Source organism: Pongo pygmaeus, chromosome 9, assembly GCF_028885625.2.
Source record: "Pongo pygmaeus isolate AG05252 chromosome 9, NHGRI_mPonPyg2-v2.0_pri, whole genome shotgun sequence".
NCBI lineage: Eukaryota > Metazoa > Chordata > Mammalia > Primates > Hominidae > Pongo > Pongo pygmaeus.
In genome coordinates this window covers 14,340,097-14,352,872 of record NC_072382.2, presented here as the reverse complement: position 1 = coordinate 14,352,872, position 12,776 = coordinate 14,340,097, and positions in this window count along the sequence as shown.

Sequence of the window (12,776 nt, the reverse complement as noted above, 5' to 3'; positions counted from 1 at the left end):
TGGTTTCTTCATGGTGTCTTTCCCCTGCTCCTCCACCCTCCCTTTTTCCTGTAGCCTGGTAGTCACATCTAGAAGACCCTCGAAGCTTGGTTCAATGCAGGGTAAGCACAGTTGGGGAGAACACTCCAGAGGTGATGGTGTGGCCTTCACCCTGCACCCAACCCGGGGTACTCAGGGCCAGCTCATCCCTCGATTAGCGACTGGACCCAAGGAACTGTCATGTCTCTCCATGGCCAGCATGATTTTTCATTTCTTCCTTCTCCTACAAAGTTTCTTTGTAGAAAATGAACCAAATGGCATCACATGTCAAGTAGGAAAATGTTGAAGTGTGTCTTTCTGTAATATCTGAACATATACTATAGAAAATTTTCACATGTATTAAACCCTAGCTTTATAACACTGTATTAAAACCAATGACTCGAACTCCATTTTTTTTTTCCTTTTTACTTCGAGTCTTTTTTTATCCTGGGCCACGCAAAATGCAGAGTCATTGGAAATATTTCTGGAGGAGTCATGTGATGATGAAGCCCATCACAATGTACAGGGACTTCACAAGTCTGGATAAAGTTTAGGGGACACTGAACCAGATGATGGTTTTGTTCCTGGCCAGCTCTAGCACTCGAGGTTTCTACCGTGAGACAAAAGGACGATGTCACGGGCAGCATCTGGCCTCAGGATGCTCTAACTTAGAGATGTCAGTTCAATGGCCTTGAGGTAAATAAACCAGAAGGCTCAGGGCCCTGGGTCCCCATAGACAGATCCTTTCATTCCCTAGCAAAGACACTGCCACAGTATCCCTGAGCCTGGGGAGGGACAGGCTGTGTGCGCTCTGTCTAGGGCAGGAGTGGGGGGCAGCAGCTCTCAGGGGGAAAGAGCACCTGGAACTAAGAACTTCCTCAACCACTTTCTGCAGAACTCAGGTAAAACAGCTAACTTCCCCAAGCCTCAGTTTTCTCATCTGTAAAATGGGAATGATAATCCCTCCCTCACAGAGTTATAGTGAGGCTCAGAAGAGACTACGGATATGAAAGCCCAACCTTAGTGGTCCCCAAAATGTGAGACACTGAGGGGAAACCTCTTAGGGATTACTTCTTTTTCAATCTCTTAGATTTATTTAAGGACAAAATCTTGGTTTGGGACAGCTATATCTTTTTTGTTTGTTTGTTTGTTTTTTGAGACTGAGTCTCGCTCTGTCGCCCAGGCTGGAGGGCAGTGGCACCATCTCGGCTCACGGCAAGCTCCGCCTCCCGGGTTCACGCAATTCTCCTGCCTCAGCCTCCCGAGTAGCTGGGACTACAGGCGCGTGCCACCACGCCCGGCTGATTTTTTGTATTTTTAGTAGAGACAGGGTTTCACCGTGTTAGCCAGGATGGTCTCGATCTCCTGACTTCATGATCCGCCCGCCTCGGCCTCCCAAAGTGCTGGGATTACTGGCGTGAGCCACCACACCCAGCCTGGGACAGCTATATCTTTAACACCTAACACTTGTTCTTCCTTCCTTTTACTAAGACAGCAAGCCCAGCATGCAGCAGGCAATCGTATAGAGCCAGAATTCCACAACACTGTTTTGTTCCCGTTGGGTTTTTTGGGGGTTTTTTTGTTTTTTGTTTTTTGGTGTTTTTTTTTTTTTTTTGGTTTTTGGGTTTTTTTGTGCTGTTTTGTTTTGTTTTTTGTTTTGTTTTGTTTTTTTCTGTTGTTGTTGTTTTGAGACAGAGTCTCGCTCTGTCACCCAGGCTGGAGTGCAGTGGCACGATCTCAGCTCACTGCAAGCTCCACCTGCCGGGTTCACACCATTCTCCTGCCTCAGCCTCCCTAGTAGCTGGGACCATAGGCGCCCGCCACCGCGCCCGGCTAATTTTTTGTATTTTTAGTAGAGACGGGGTTTCACCGTATTAGCCAGAATGCCCACTGGGTTTACTTTTATGTGTATCTTCCATTTATGGCAAGTGATACTGAATTTCTATTTATGGTAGTGCTATCAAGTGCTCTTTTATAATGTACATATGTAAGTTAAAACAGTGATAGTGGATATGGGGTTTCCTGAAGGAGTGACAAAAATGTTCTAATATTAATTGTAATGATGCTTGCATAAGTCTGCCCATACTAAAAATCATTGATTTAAAAAATAGGCCACTTAAGGAAATGTATTAAACAAATAATGACACAAAACACAAATGTTTTAGAGTCATGAAGTTAGGCCGCGTGTGGTAACTCACATATGTAATCCCAGCACTTTGGGAGGCAGAGGTGCGTGGATCACCTGAGGTCAGGAGTTCGAGACCAACCTGGCCAACATGGTGAAACCCCATCTCTACTAAAAATACAAAATAATTAGCCGGGTGTGGTGGCGCATGCCTGTAATCCCAGCTACTCGGGTGGCTGAGGCAGGGGAATCACTTGAACACAGGAGGCAGAGGTTGCAGTGAGGCGAGATCTCACCATTGTACTCCAGCCTGGGCAACAAGAGCAAAACTCTGTCTCAATAAAAATAAATAAATAAATAAATAAACTCATGAAGTTAGAGCTTGAAGGACTGAAGTCTGGAAAACAAGGAAAGTAGATCTCTTCACTCCACTCTGTTTGCAGAAGGGAAGTGTAAGGGTTTGCACTCTGCAGTTGAGATTAAAAGTTTACTGTGGCCCTTGAACCTAGAATTCTGCTTCCTAATCTCATTGAACTCTGGTGTTGGAAGAATCTTTGCGCATCATCTCACCAAACCCATCATGGGACAGATGGAGAATCTTGGCCCAGATGGAGCTTAGTGAAGTTATCCAGCAGACCTTTGATGGACATGAGGCTAGAACCCCGGTCTTGAGCTATCACCACACTGCCCATGACATCCTTCCCCAGCCTGCCCCACCTGCTTTCCTAGGAGCCTGAGAGCAGGAACAAGGCCAACTCCTATCTGCATCCAGCACCCTGACTTCCTGGCTCCCAAATTTATCATCTCCCCTAGACTATGAGATAATTCTGCAAACTCTAACCCCAACCCGACCCTGGGAGCCTAAAAGAAACTTCAAAGCCACACCCTCTTCCTTCTCCGTCTCCATGAGCTTAAGGCAGGTCATGGAGGCAGGACGGCATTGCACTCATTTACTCTTCATTCATTCCACAGGTAAAGACTGAGTCCCTACAATGCTACATCCAGGGGCAAACCACCATGAGCAAACCCCAGCCTCTCAGAGCTCAGACTCTGGTGGGAGAGACAGGCACTAATCCAACGATCACACCTGCCAATGTATAACTACCATAAAGGGAAGTTGAGAGGTGTTATGAGAGAATGTGATGGAGACCTAATCTGGAATACGGGGCATGGCCAGAAGGAGAGGCTGTGTGAGAAGAGGCCTGCAGGTGTCTGAGCTGTCCTGGCCCTGCCATTTCTTCTGCACAGAGACTTAGCTCTTCCCAGGCCAAAACCCTTAGCCTGCCCTTCACCACCCCTCATGGCTGTGATCACTTCCTCCCCACCTCCTCACTTCCTTCCAAACAGTCCAATTGCCTTGCATCCGTTCAGAAGCAGATTGTCCCCACGGTGTGTCAGGGCCCTGCCAGGTGCTGGACGCTCTTATCAGTTAGGGTTCCCCCATAGAAATAGAATCAGTGAGACATACAGACTAAGATTCATTGCAAGGAATTGGCTTATACGATTAGAGGGAGCTGCAGGAGCAAGTGTACAATTGGCAGAGCAGGCGCTCGGGAAGGCAGGGCTGGAGCTGCTGTCCACAGGGGGAATAACTTCATCAGGGGAACCTCAGTTCTATTCTTTAAGCTTTTCAACGGAATCAGGCCCACCCAGATTATCTAGGAAAATCTCCCTTACTTACAGTCAACTCATTGTGGATTCAATCACACCTACAAAATACTTTCACAGGTTTTTTTTTGTTTTGTTTTGTTTTGTTTTTTGACAGAGTCTCACTCTGTCACCCAGGCTGGAGTGCAATGGCAGGATCTTGGCTCACTGCAACCTCCGCCTCCAGGGTTCAAGCGGTTCTCCTGCCTCAGCCTCCTGAGTAGCCGGGATTACAGGCACGTGCCACCACGTCCAGTTAATTTTTTGTATTTTTAGTAGAGACGGGGTTTCACGATATTGGTCAGGCTGGTCTCAAATTCCTGACCTCGTGATCCACCTGCCTCAGCCTCCCAAAGTGCTGGGGTTACTGGGGTGAGCCACCGTGCCCGGCCTACTTTCACAGGTATTAACACCTAGATTAATGCTTGGTCGAATTGCTGGGGATGTAGCCCAGCCAAACTGACACATCAAAAGATCATCACAGGCACACAGAGGCAAGAGAAGTTGTAGAGCAGGTGGACAGGACTGGCAATCACAGAATTATTTTTGGCAGGCTGGAGGCTGGTAGTAGCCGAACATCCCCACGTTAAATTTTATTACACTCCAATAGCTAACCTTTATTGAGTGCTTACTCCATGCCAGACACCATTCTAAGTACTTTTGCAAGAAGTCCTCACAAAAAGCAGTTTATAGATTAGGAGACTCAGGCCCAGAGGAGTTAAGTAATTTCCTGAAAGTCACATAGCAAGAAAGTTCTACAACGAGGAATCACACTCCATTGGATGCCAGAACCTGAACTCGTGACTCGTGGCCGCTCTGCAATGCTGCCTCCGTTTGTCAGTTTATTTGTGCCAGAAGTGGCTGAGCAGTTTATCAGCATCTCTTCATCCTCAGGGATCTTTCTCTCTTTTTTTTTAAACAGAGCCTCGCTCTGTTGCCCAGGCTGGAGTGCAGTGGCATGACCTCAGCTTACTACAAACTCCTCTTCCTGGGTTCAAGTGATTCTCCTGCCTCAGCCTTCCGGGTATCTGGGATTACAGGCATGCACCACCACTCGCAGCTAATTTTTGTATTTTTAGTAGAGATGGGATTTCACCGTGTTGGTCAGACTGGTCTCGAACTCCTGACCTCGAGTGATCCACCCGCCTCAGCCTTCCAAAGTGCTGGGATTATAGGCATGAACCACCAGGCCCGGTCATCCTCAAGGATCTTCTCAGAAAAGGGCTATGGTTGTCTCTATTTTACAGATAAAGATATGGAGGACTAGAGAGGCTGCTTAATGCAGCTTCATGGTGGCAGAAACAGGACTCAAGCCTTCGTGTGATCAAAAACAAAGTCCAGGCTCTTCTGTCTCTGAAGCAGAAGTGAAAAGGCCCTTCTGCGAGGTGGCTCCAGGGAGTGAAAAAATCATCACACAGTGAAATTAGGAGGCCCGGGGCCAGGTGTCACAGGAACACAGAGGAGCAAGCCACATTCAGCCTGGGCTGGGGCAGCCAGGGAAGTGCTGTAGGAGGATTAGATGCCTGAGCTGAGTCCCAGGGGGAAGAATGATATTCCAGGCACAGGGCAAGCATGGACAAAGGCAGGAGATGAGAGAAGCTGGGAGCAAGTGTGGCCTCCAAACACAGGAAATTCCCATTACACAGAGGTTAGTATCCCAAGCCGGTGGATAAGATAAAAATCATGTAGGGGATGGCTGGGCGCAGTGGCTCACACCTGTAATCCCAGCACTTTGGGAGGCCAAGGTGGGCGATCACCTCAGGTCAGGAGTTCGAGACCAGCCTGGCCAACTTGGCGAAACCCCGTCTCTACTAAAAATACAAAAATTAACTGGTCATGGTGGTGCACACCTGTGGTCCCAGCTACTTGGGAGGCTGAGGCAGAATTGCTTGAACCCAGAAGGCAGAGGTTGCAGTGAGCTGAGATTGTGCCACTGCACTCCAGCCTGGGCGACAGAGAAAGACTTCGCCTAAAAACAAAAAAAAAAAAAAAAGAAAAGAAAAATTATGGAGGGTCAAAGTTGTCCTTGAAGATCTCTTAAATTTCCCAAATAGTTTAATAACACAACACAGACCAACTGCGGGAACACCACATTCCCTCTCCCGCATAGACTCACTCTGGGCATCAGCTCACGGAGAGGAAGCTGGTGGGAATGCCCTAGCTATTTAAACCTTACTTTTTTCTACCCCAACCTCTTGGGCAGGGTGGGAAGTAAAGGGGACAGAGCGTGATGGTTGAACCTCTGAGGAGTTTCCACGTCTTGTCTGGGGTCTGCTCGAAGTTGACGTGACTGGGTTGCTGGGCAAGGCAGAGACTGGTAGGGATGCGACACCAGTGGGACCAGCTCAGAGGTCCCACGTGGATCAGAACCATCTGGGAAGTCTTTAAAATCCCCAGCCCCCTCCCAACCCACCCCCACCTCCAACAGCTCCCATTTATTTAGTCTAGAGCAGTGGTTCTAATTGGCAACATCTGGAGACATTTTTCGTTGTAATGACGGGGATGGGGATGCTACTGGCATCTAGGGTAGAGGGCGAGTTCACTGCTAGACATCCTATATGCTAAGGGCAGCCCTACAGCAGAGAAGCACCCAGCACCAAATGCCAGTACTGCTGAGGCTGGCGAACCCTGTGCTAGGATGAGGCCCCAGATTCCAGATTGTGCTGTAGGCCATAGGGAGCCATTGGTTTGTGTCCTGGGAAGATCTGTCTAGGACCACAGTATAGAAAGTCTGGATAATTTCCTACCTGGATGGGAGTCAACAATGCCCCACTGGTTCATCAGCTCCCATGCAAACCATTGTGCAAACCACACTCCAGGCTCCAGTATTTGAGGAACCTCTTGCCTATTTAATCCTGCCCTTTACCTTTCCCACAGTGAATCCCCTGCCCTGCTCTGGCCAGCAGTTCTCGCCCTCAGAGAGGTCAGGTGCCTTGCCTAAGGTGGCATAGCAGGTGAGTGGTAGAGCTGGGTCAGGGCTGTAAAGCACTTGCCCAGGTGAGAGGGCTCACACAGGGCCACACAAAGGACCTGTCTGCACGAAGCCTCCCTGGCCATCAAAGCCGGGCCAGTCCACATGAGGTGAGGAGGCAGCCTGGCTACAAAAGGATGCAGGAAGGTGAGGGACGGAGGGAAGAGAGGGCTGAGAAAAAACTAGTGACAGAGGGAGGTGTGGCCACGGGAAGCAAGAGAAGCCGTGGGGGTGAGGATGATTCCAGGATGAGAGAAGACAGCCCAAGAGCATGTGCGAGTCTCTGCCTGTACACATGAATGGCGTGTGCGTGGGTGTGTGCTTGTGTATGTGTGGGAGGTGTGTGTGTCCCGCTGCATCATCACCCTCTTTATTCAGAGCAATGTTGTCAAGCACCTGTCAAATAAAGTAACTTCCCTGCCTTCTGAGGATGATTTCACACGGAAACCATGGGCTGAGGCACGTGACACTCCACCATGGAACTAAAAGGGCACCACAGACAAATAAAACCTTCCATGTCTCTACCTTTCTTAACTGAGTGAAACCTGGCTGTGAACCCCACCCGCCTGCTTTTCTCAGTCATTGTTGCATTCTGCCTGGCTCCGTTGGGTCCTATGGAAACTCCAGGGCTTTGTCCTTATAATAGTGGGGAGGGGGCAGGACCACATCCATGGTGGGCTCTGTTGCCCCTTTGGCTACACAATGCTGCTGACCACCCTGGGTATGCCCCTCACACCCTCGGGGTGGGCTGGGCTGGGCCTGCCAGTGAGCCCCTCCCCTCGGCCCTGGAGTCCGGGTGCAGAGTGATCCATCCCTGCACGCCACCATTTGTGAACCCGCACCCACCAACCCCCAGGTTTCCAGGCCTCCCACCTCCCCAAGAAAGGGCCAGTCTGTATTTCCTAGCCAAGCTCCCATCTGTCTTCTCTTCTCCCTCAGCCCCCTTCAGACAACTCCATTTTATTTCTTTGATGGGCCAAATCTTCCCCAGAATACCTGCCTTGGAAACATAAGTAGGGCAGCCCTCGAGACTCAAAGATGACATTACCTACCCAGTTGTCTCCTCACTCAGACGAGAAAAACCTAGACCTCAGACCTTGACAGATTTCTCTGTTCTCTCCAGGAAGGGGAGGCAGCGAGCCTACAGGCTGGAGCACAAAGGTTGAAAAAAAGCACAGCTGATTTCTCTCCTGGCCTCTGCCCCTCCAACGAGCAGGAAAGGCGGATGTTTCTTTGCCGCAGAGACTCCCTGGCACCTGCTCCTGACTCCAGGGCAATGCTCGGGGAAACTCCCATTGCGAAGGGGGCAGGCCCTGTCTGTGAGCTGATTGTGGCCTGTTACTCTTGTGCTAGAGGAGGAAACGAAGGCCTGAGCTCAAGGGGACTGTGCGAGGTCTCTGGCCTGTGGGTGCGGCAGGGCAACACCGTCCTCCCACTCCCAGCCCCACACACTCTGCCCCTCCATGAGCCACAGCCTCTGCCTGCCTGCCCCCACCACCCACCAGGCCTTCCCAGGACATGGCTTCCTTGGACATCCACCTAGCCACCTCCACTCACTTTCTTCCCCAGGCCCTCATTGCCACCCAAAATCCTGCAAGACTCCTCCAAGAGGAGCTCCCAGAGAACAACAGATCCCCTACTCCCCATCTGCGGGAGAATGTGGCTTCGGGGGCTCTGAAGAGAGAAAGGGAAGGAAGAAGGGAGCCAGGGCTCCTCGGCAGCCTCATTTATCTCTGAGTCTGACTCACCTGTGAGTCTAGGGAGCCGTACGCAGCCAACCCACCTGCCCCAGAGGCATGGCTGCTTTCTGGGTGGGGCAAAGAGAAAAGCCTGGAAGAGCATGTGTATTATCCACGTGTCCCTTCAGTAGTGGCCTCTGCAGCCAGTAGAGAACCCCGCCAGCCTCCTCTCCTTTTCAGAAATCTCTTGCTCCAGCCACACCCAAAACCTGGCATCCACCCCGCACCGCCACCTCCAGATGTCCTGGGTCTCCACTCATCTCTGTCTGGTTCTTCTGCTTGGAAATCTTGCAGCCCCCCATCCCACCCCATCCCCCTCCTCTTCCTTCCTTCTTATCCCCAATACACACCTTGTTGTGTGTGCGGTGCCTTGTTGTGGCCTGGCTCTCATGTGTGCTGTCCAGGTTTTTGTTGTTTGTTTGTTTGTTTGTTTTGAGATGGAGTCTCGCTCTGTCCCCCAGGCTGGAGTGCAGTGGTGCAATCTCAGCTCACTGCAACCTCTGCCTCCTAGGTCAAGCAATTGTCCTGCCTCAGCCTCCCGAGTAGCTGGGATCACAGGCACGCGCCACCACACCCAGGTTTTTGCCGTCTAGTTTTAAGGCTCTCACACTCACAGCCCTTCAGGGCTCAGGTAAGTAGCATAAGTGAGTTATAAAGTGAGTGCAAGACAACAGTGAGTGGCCATCAACTAGAAAGGGCTTGTCTCTTAGTTCCAAAAAGTAAAAAAATAAATGGGCAAGACCCAAGAAGCAGAAAGTTCAAATTCCAAGGACCACAGACAATTGCCCTTTGGTCTATGCATATCTTCCCTACTGAACCACAAGCTCCTTCAGCACAGTGACATCTTTTATTATCTTTTATAATAAAACACAAATTAAGGGCTTGGCCAGTTAAACTGAATTCAGATTTTCTCCACCACGCCTTTGCACATAATCTTGGAGAAACAACACATTGGGTGGAACTGGCAATGGCCACAGCTCTCACCAAATCTCTGTCATGGTCTGGGTATGAATTAGAATCCCTAAAGAATGGCAAAGTATTGTTGACAACGTAACTGAATTTCCAAATTAACATCTTAATTCTCCTTGAAACTCTCTCCTTCCTGGCTTCCTCCATACCAGTTCTCTTGGAACACTCCAGCCATCTCACTGGCCTCTCTGGTCACTGGACATCCCCATCTGAACATGCACCAAGACGTGGGGTAGAGATTTACCCGTCTCTATTTTTACTATAGCATGGGCCAGGGGGGTGCCCTTAGCTAGGGGGTGCATAGAATTTATAGAAATTAAGAAGGTAGGGGCAGGATGTGGTGGAGCACACCTATAGTGCCAGCTATTCGGGAGGCTGAGGTGAGAGGACTGCTTGAGCCCAGGAGGTGGAGGCTGTAGTGCACTATGATCGCACCTGTGAATAGTCACTGCACTCCAGCTGGGCAACATGAGACCCTGGCTGAAAAAAAAGGGGAGGGGAGGATGATGCAATTTGTATGCATCATCCACCTCCAGTCCTGGGCATAGGGAGGATGGAGAAGTAGGGAGAGTGATCCTGGAGGGACACCTGGAGAATGTGCAGCACAGACCCTAACATGGTGACTGTAATAGTCTGTTCTCATGCTGTTAATAAAGACATACGAGAGACTGGGTAATTTATAAAGAAAAAGAGTTTTAATATAAAGAAAAAGACTCTCAGTTCCACATGGTTGGCGAGGCCTCAATTGTGATGGAAGGCAAAGGAGGAGCAAAGGCACGTCTTACATGGTGGCAGGCAAGAGTGAAGTCCATTACAAAAGGGGGAAAAGCCCTTATAAAATCATCAGATCTCATGAGAACTCACTATCACGAGAACAGGAAGAGGGAAACCTCCCCCACCCCATGATTCAGTTATCTCCAACTGCTCCCTCCCATGACACGTGGGGATTATGGGAACTACAATTCAAGATGAGATTTGGGTGGGGACACCCATATCTCATAACGGTGACCCAACCATACCAAACCATAACAGTGACCTAGATGGCAGTACACTAGCTGCCCAAATCACCTGCAGATTCTTCCCTCTGCCTCTGTGAAGACCAGCCTCTCCATTCCTGCTCCACCCAGCTGTCTCCTATCATCAGCTACCTTCACAGGATTAACACCACCCTGTGCATTAATCCCCTGAGCTCCAACTCAAAGAGTCCTAGATTGTCCCAACCAGCAGGTACTTCGGGCAGCAGCTGAAGTTACTGTAGTTTACTTCCTCTTTATGCAGCCAGGGAAGCTGAAGCTGATGGAAATGACCAGCCTGAGAATTAGAAGGTGACTAAAAGGAAGAACTAGAACTATCCCTCAGTCTGCATGCATGCCGCCCCAAGCATCTGTGGGTACACAGTGATCAAGAAGCACTGCAGCCGTGTTAGCACCTGGAAAGGCAGAAAAAGTAGGCAAGAGTCTTTAATATTTAGCGGCAAAACTTTTTTTTTTTTTTTTTTTTTCTGAAATGGAGTCTTGCTCCGTCACCCAGGCTGGAGTGCAGTGGCGTGATCTCGGCTCACTGCAACCTCTGCCTCCCAGGTTCAAGCAATTCTCCTGCCTCAGCCTCCCGAGTAGCTGGGATTACAGGCACCCACCACCTCGCCCAGCTAACTTTTGTAGCAGCAGAACTTTTTAAAAGCAAAATCTTATGGTAGATAATGCAAGTAATGGTGGTATTTTATTATATATTTTGCAATTCAATTTAATAGCATTTATCTGTTACAAAGAAAATCAATGAGAGCAATGAGGCAGTTTCAACTAGCACAAAATTTGAAACCAAGGAGTGTAGTAGCTGCATCCACTCATCATCTTCTGAATTTGATCTGATTGCATAGTGTCAAGAAAGGCCTAAATCAAAAAGACAAGTAGTCGCAAATGATAATAGTTTTTACCAGCTTCTCTGACAATCTTGCAGTGCTATTCCATAAAACATAGTTGGCAGGAGAAATTTTAAGTCAAAGACAGCAGATATGGGATGAACAAACAGCCCAAGTAAACACATTAATGGATTCCAGTAGTCAAATCTGGAACACAATGTACCTTTGAGTATGCTCGATTTCAATAGTTTGTTCAAATAGTCAAAATCTATATTTTAAAAGTGGAATTCTCATCAAATATTGTCCAAAAAAAAGAGTAGAAGGGAGATGGCCAGCCAGTCAAGTGTTTTGCCCTGCCATTTGCCCACTGTGTGTGGCCTTGGGGATGGAGGGGGAGATGTTGGGGAGGTACAATGGGAAGGGAAACTTCTCCTGTCTGGCTATAAGTTCCCACATCCACAAAATGAATAAGCTGAAAGAAAATGAAAATATAAGATATACAAATCTGTGGGATGCAGCTAAAGCAGTTCTTTGAGGGACATTTATAGTCTTAGATGTTTTTATTTGAAAACATGAGTAGTCTCAAATCAATAAAATAACTTTACAACTCCTTCCCTTAGAAGACCAGAACAGTCACAGCATCATACAAGCATAACTCCTAACAGGTGGATGCAATCTACCAATCATTCTAGCTCATCACTCTCATTTTACAGATGGAGAAACTGAGACCTGGGGAAGGGAGCAACTAGCCTGATACCACACAGAATGTTAGTGGCAGAGCCAGGACTTGAACCTCAGACCTGTTATTGTTTCTCTTGGAGGTCAAAGACTGGGGCTTATCTCCCTGCATTTATTCCTAGGATGGCACAGGTGGGAGATCCCAAAAACTCATTATCTTTATGAAGCTTGGTCAATGAAGAACCTTTAGGTCCCCCCAAACACTGGTCCATGTCCTCACAGTGGATGTGTGGCACTCATATGGCAGTTTCTCCTGGCAGTGCTCAGCTGTGTCCTGACACCCTTCTGGATCCTCCACCTCACTGAATGATCATCTTTGGGGACTAATTTCCTTAGACTATGTCCTTGGTTAGCCAATCTTTTCCTTTTGAAGCTGAATGGGGTCAGTTTCTGTTATTTGTGTTAATTCTGCTAGACTGGGAGACTAGTGGGGGTTTTTCTAACTTTGTAATACTGGCACTTACTGTGTGTTGGAATAAAACATCTATATGGGTGTGGTGGTGCATGCCTGTAGTCCCAGTTACCCAGAAGGCTGTGGCGGGAGGATTCCTTCCTTGAGCCTAGGAGTTCAAGTCCAGCCTGGGCAACACAACAAGACTCATCTCTTAAAAAAAAAAAAAAAATCTGCTAACTTTGCCCTCCTCTCGGCTTGTGTCTGGAGAGGATCTTTAAGGAAAGAGCAGCCACATGGTTGGGGCTGGGCTCAGGCTC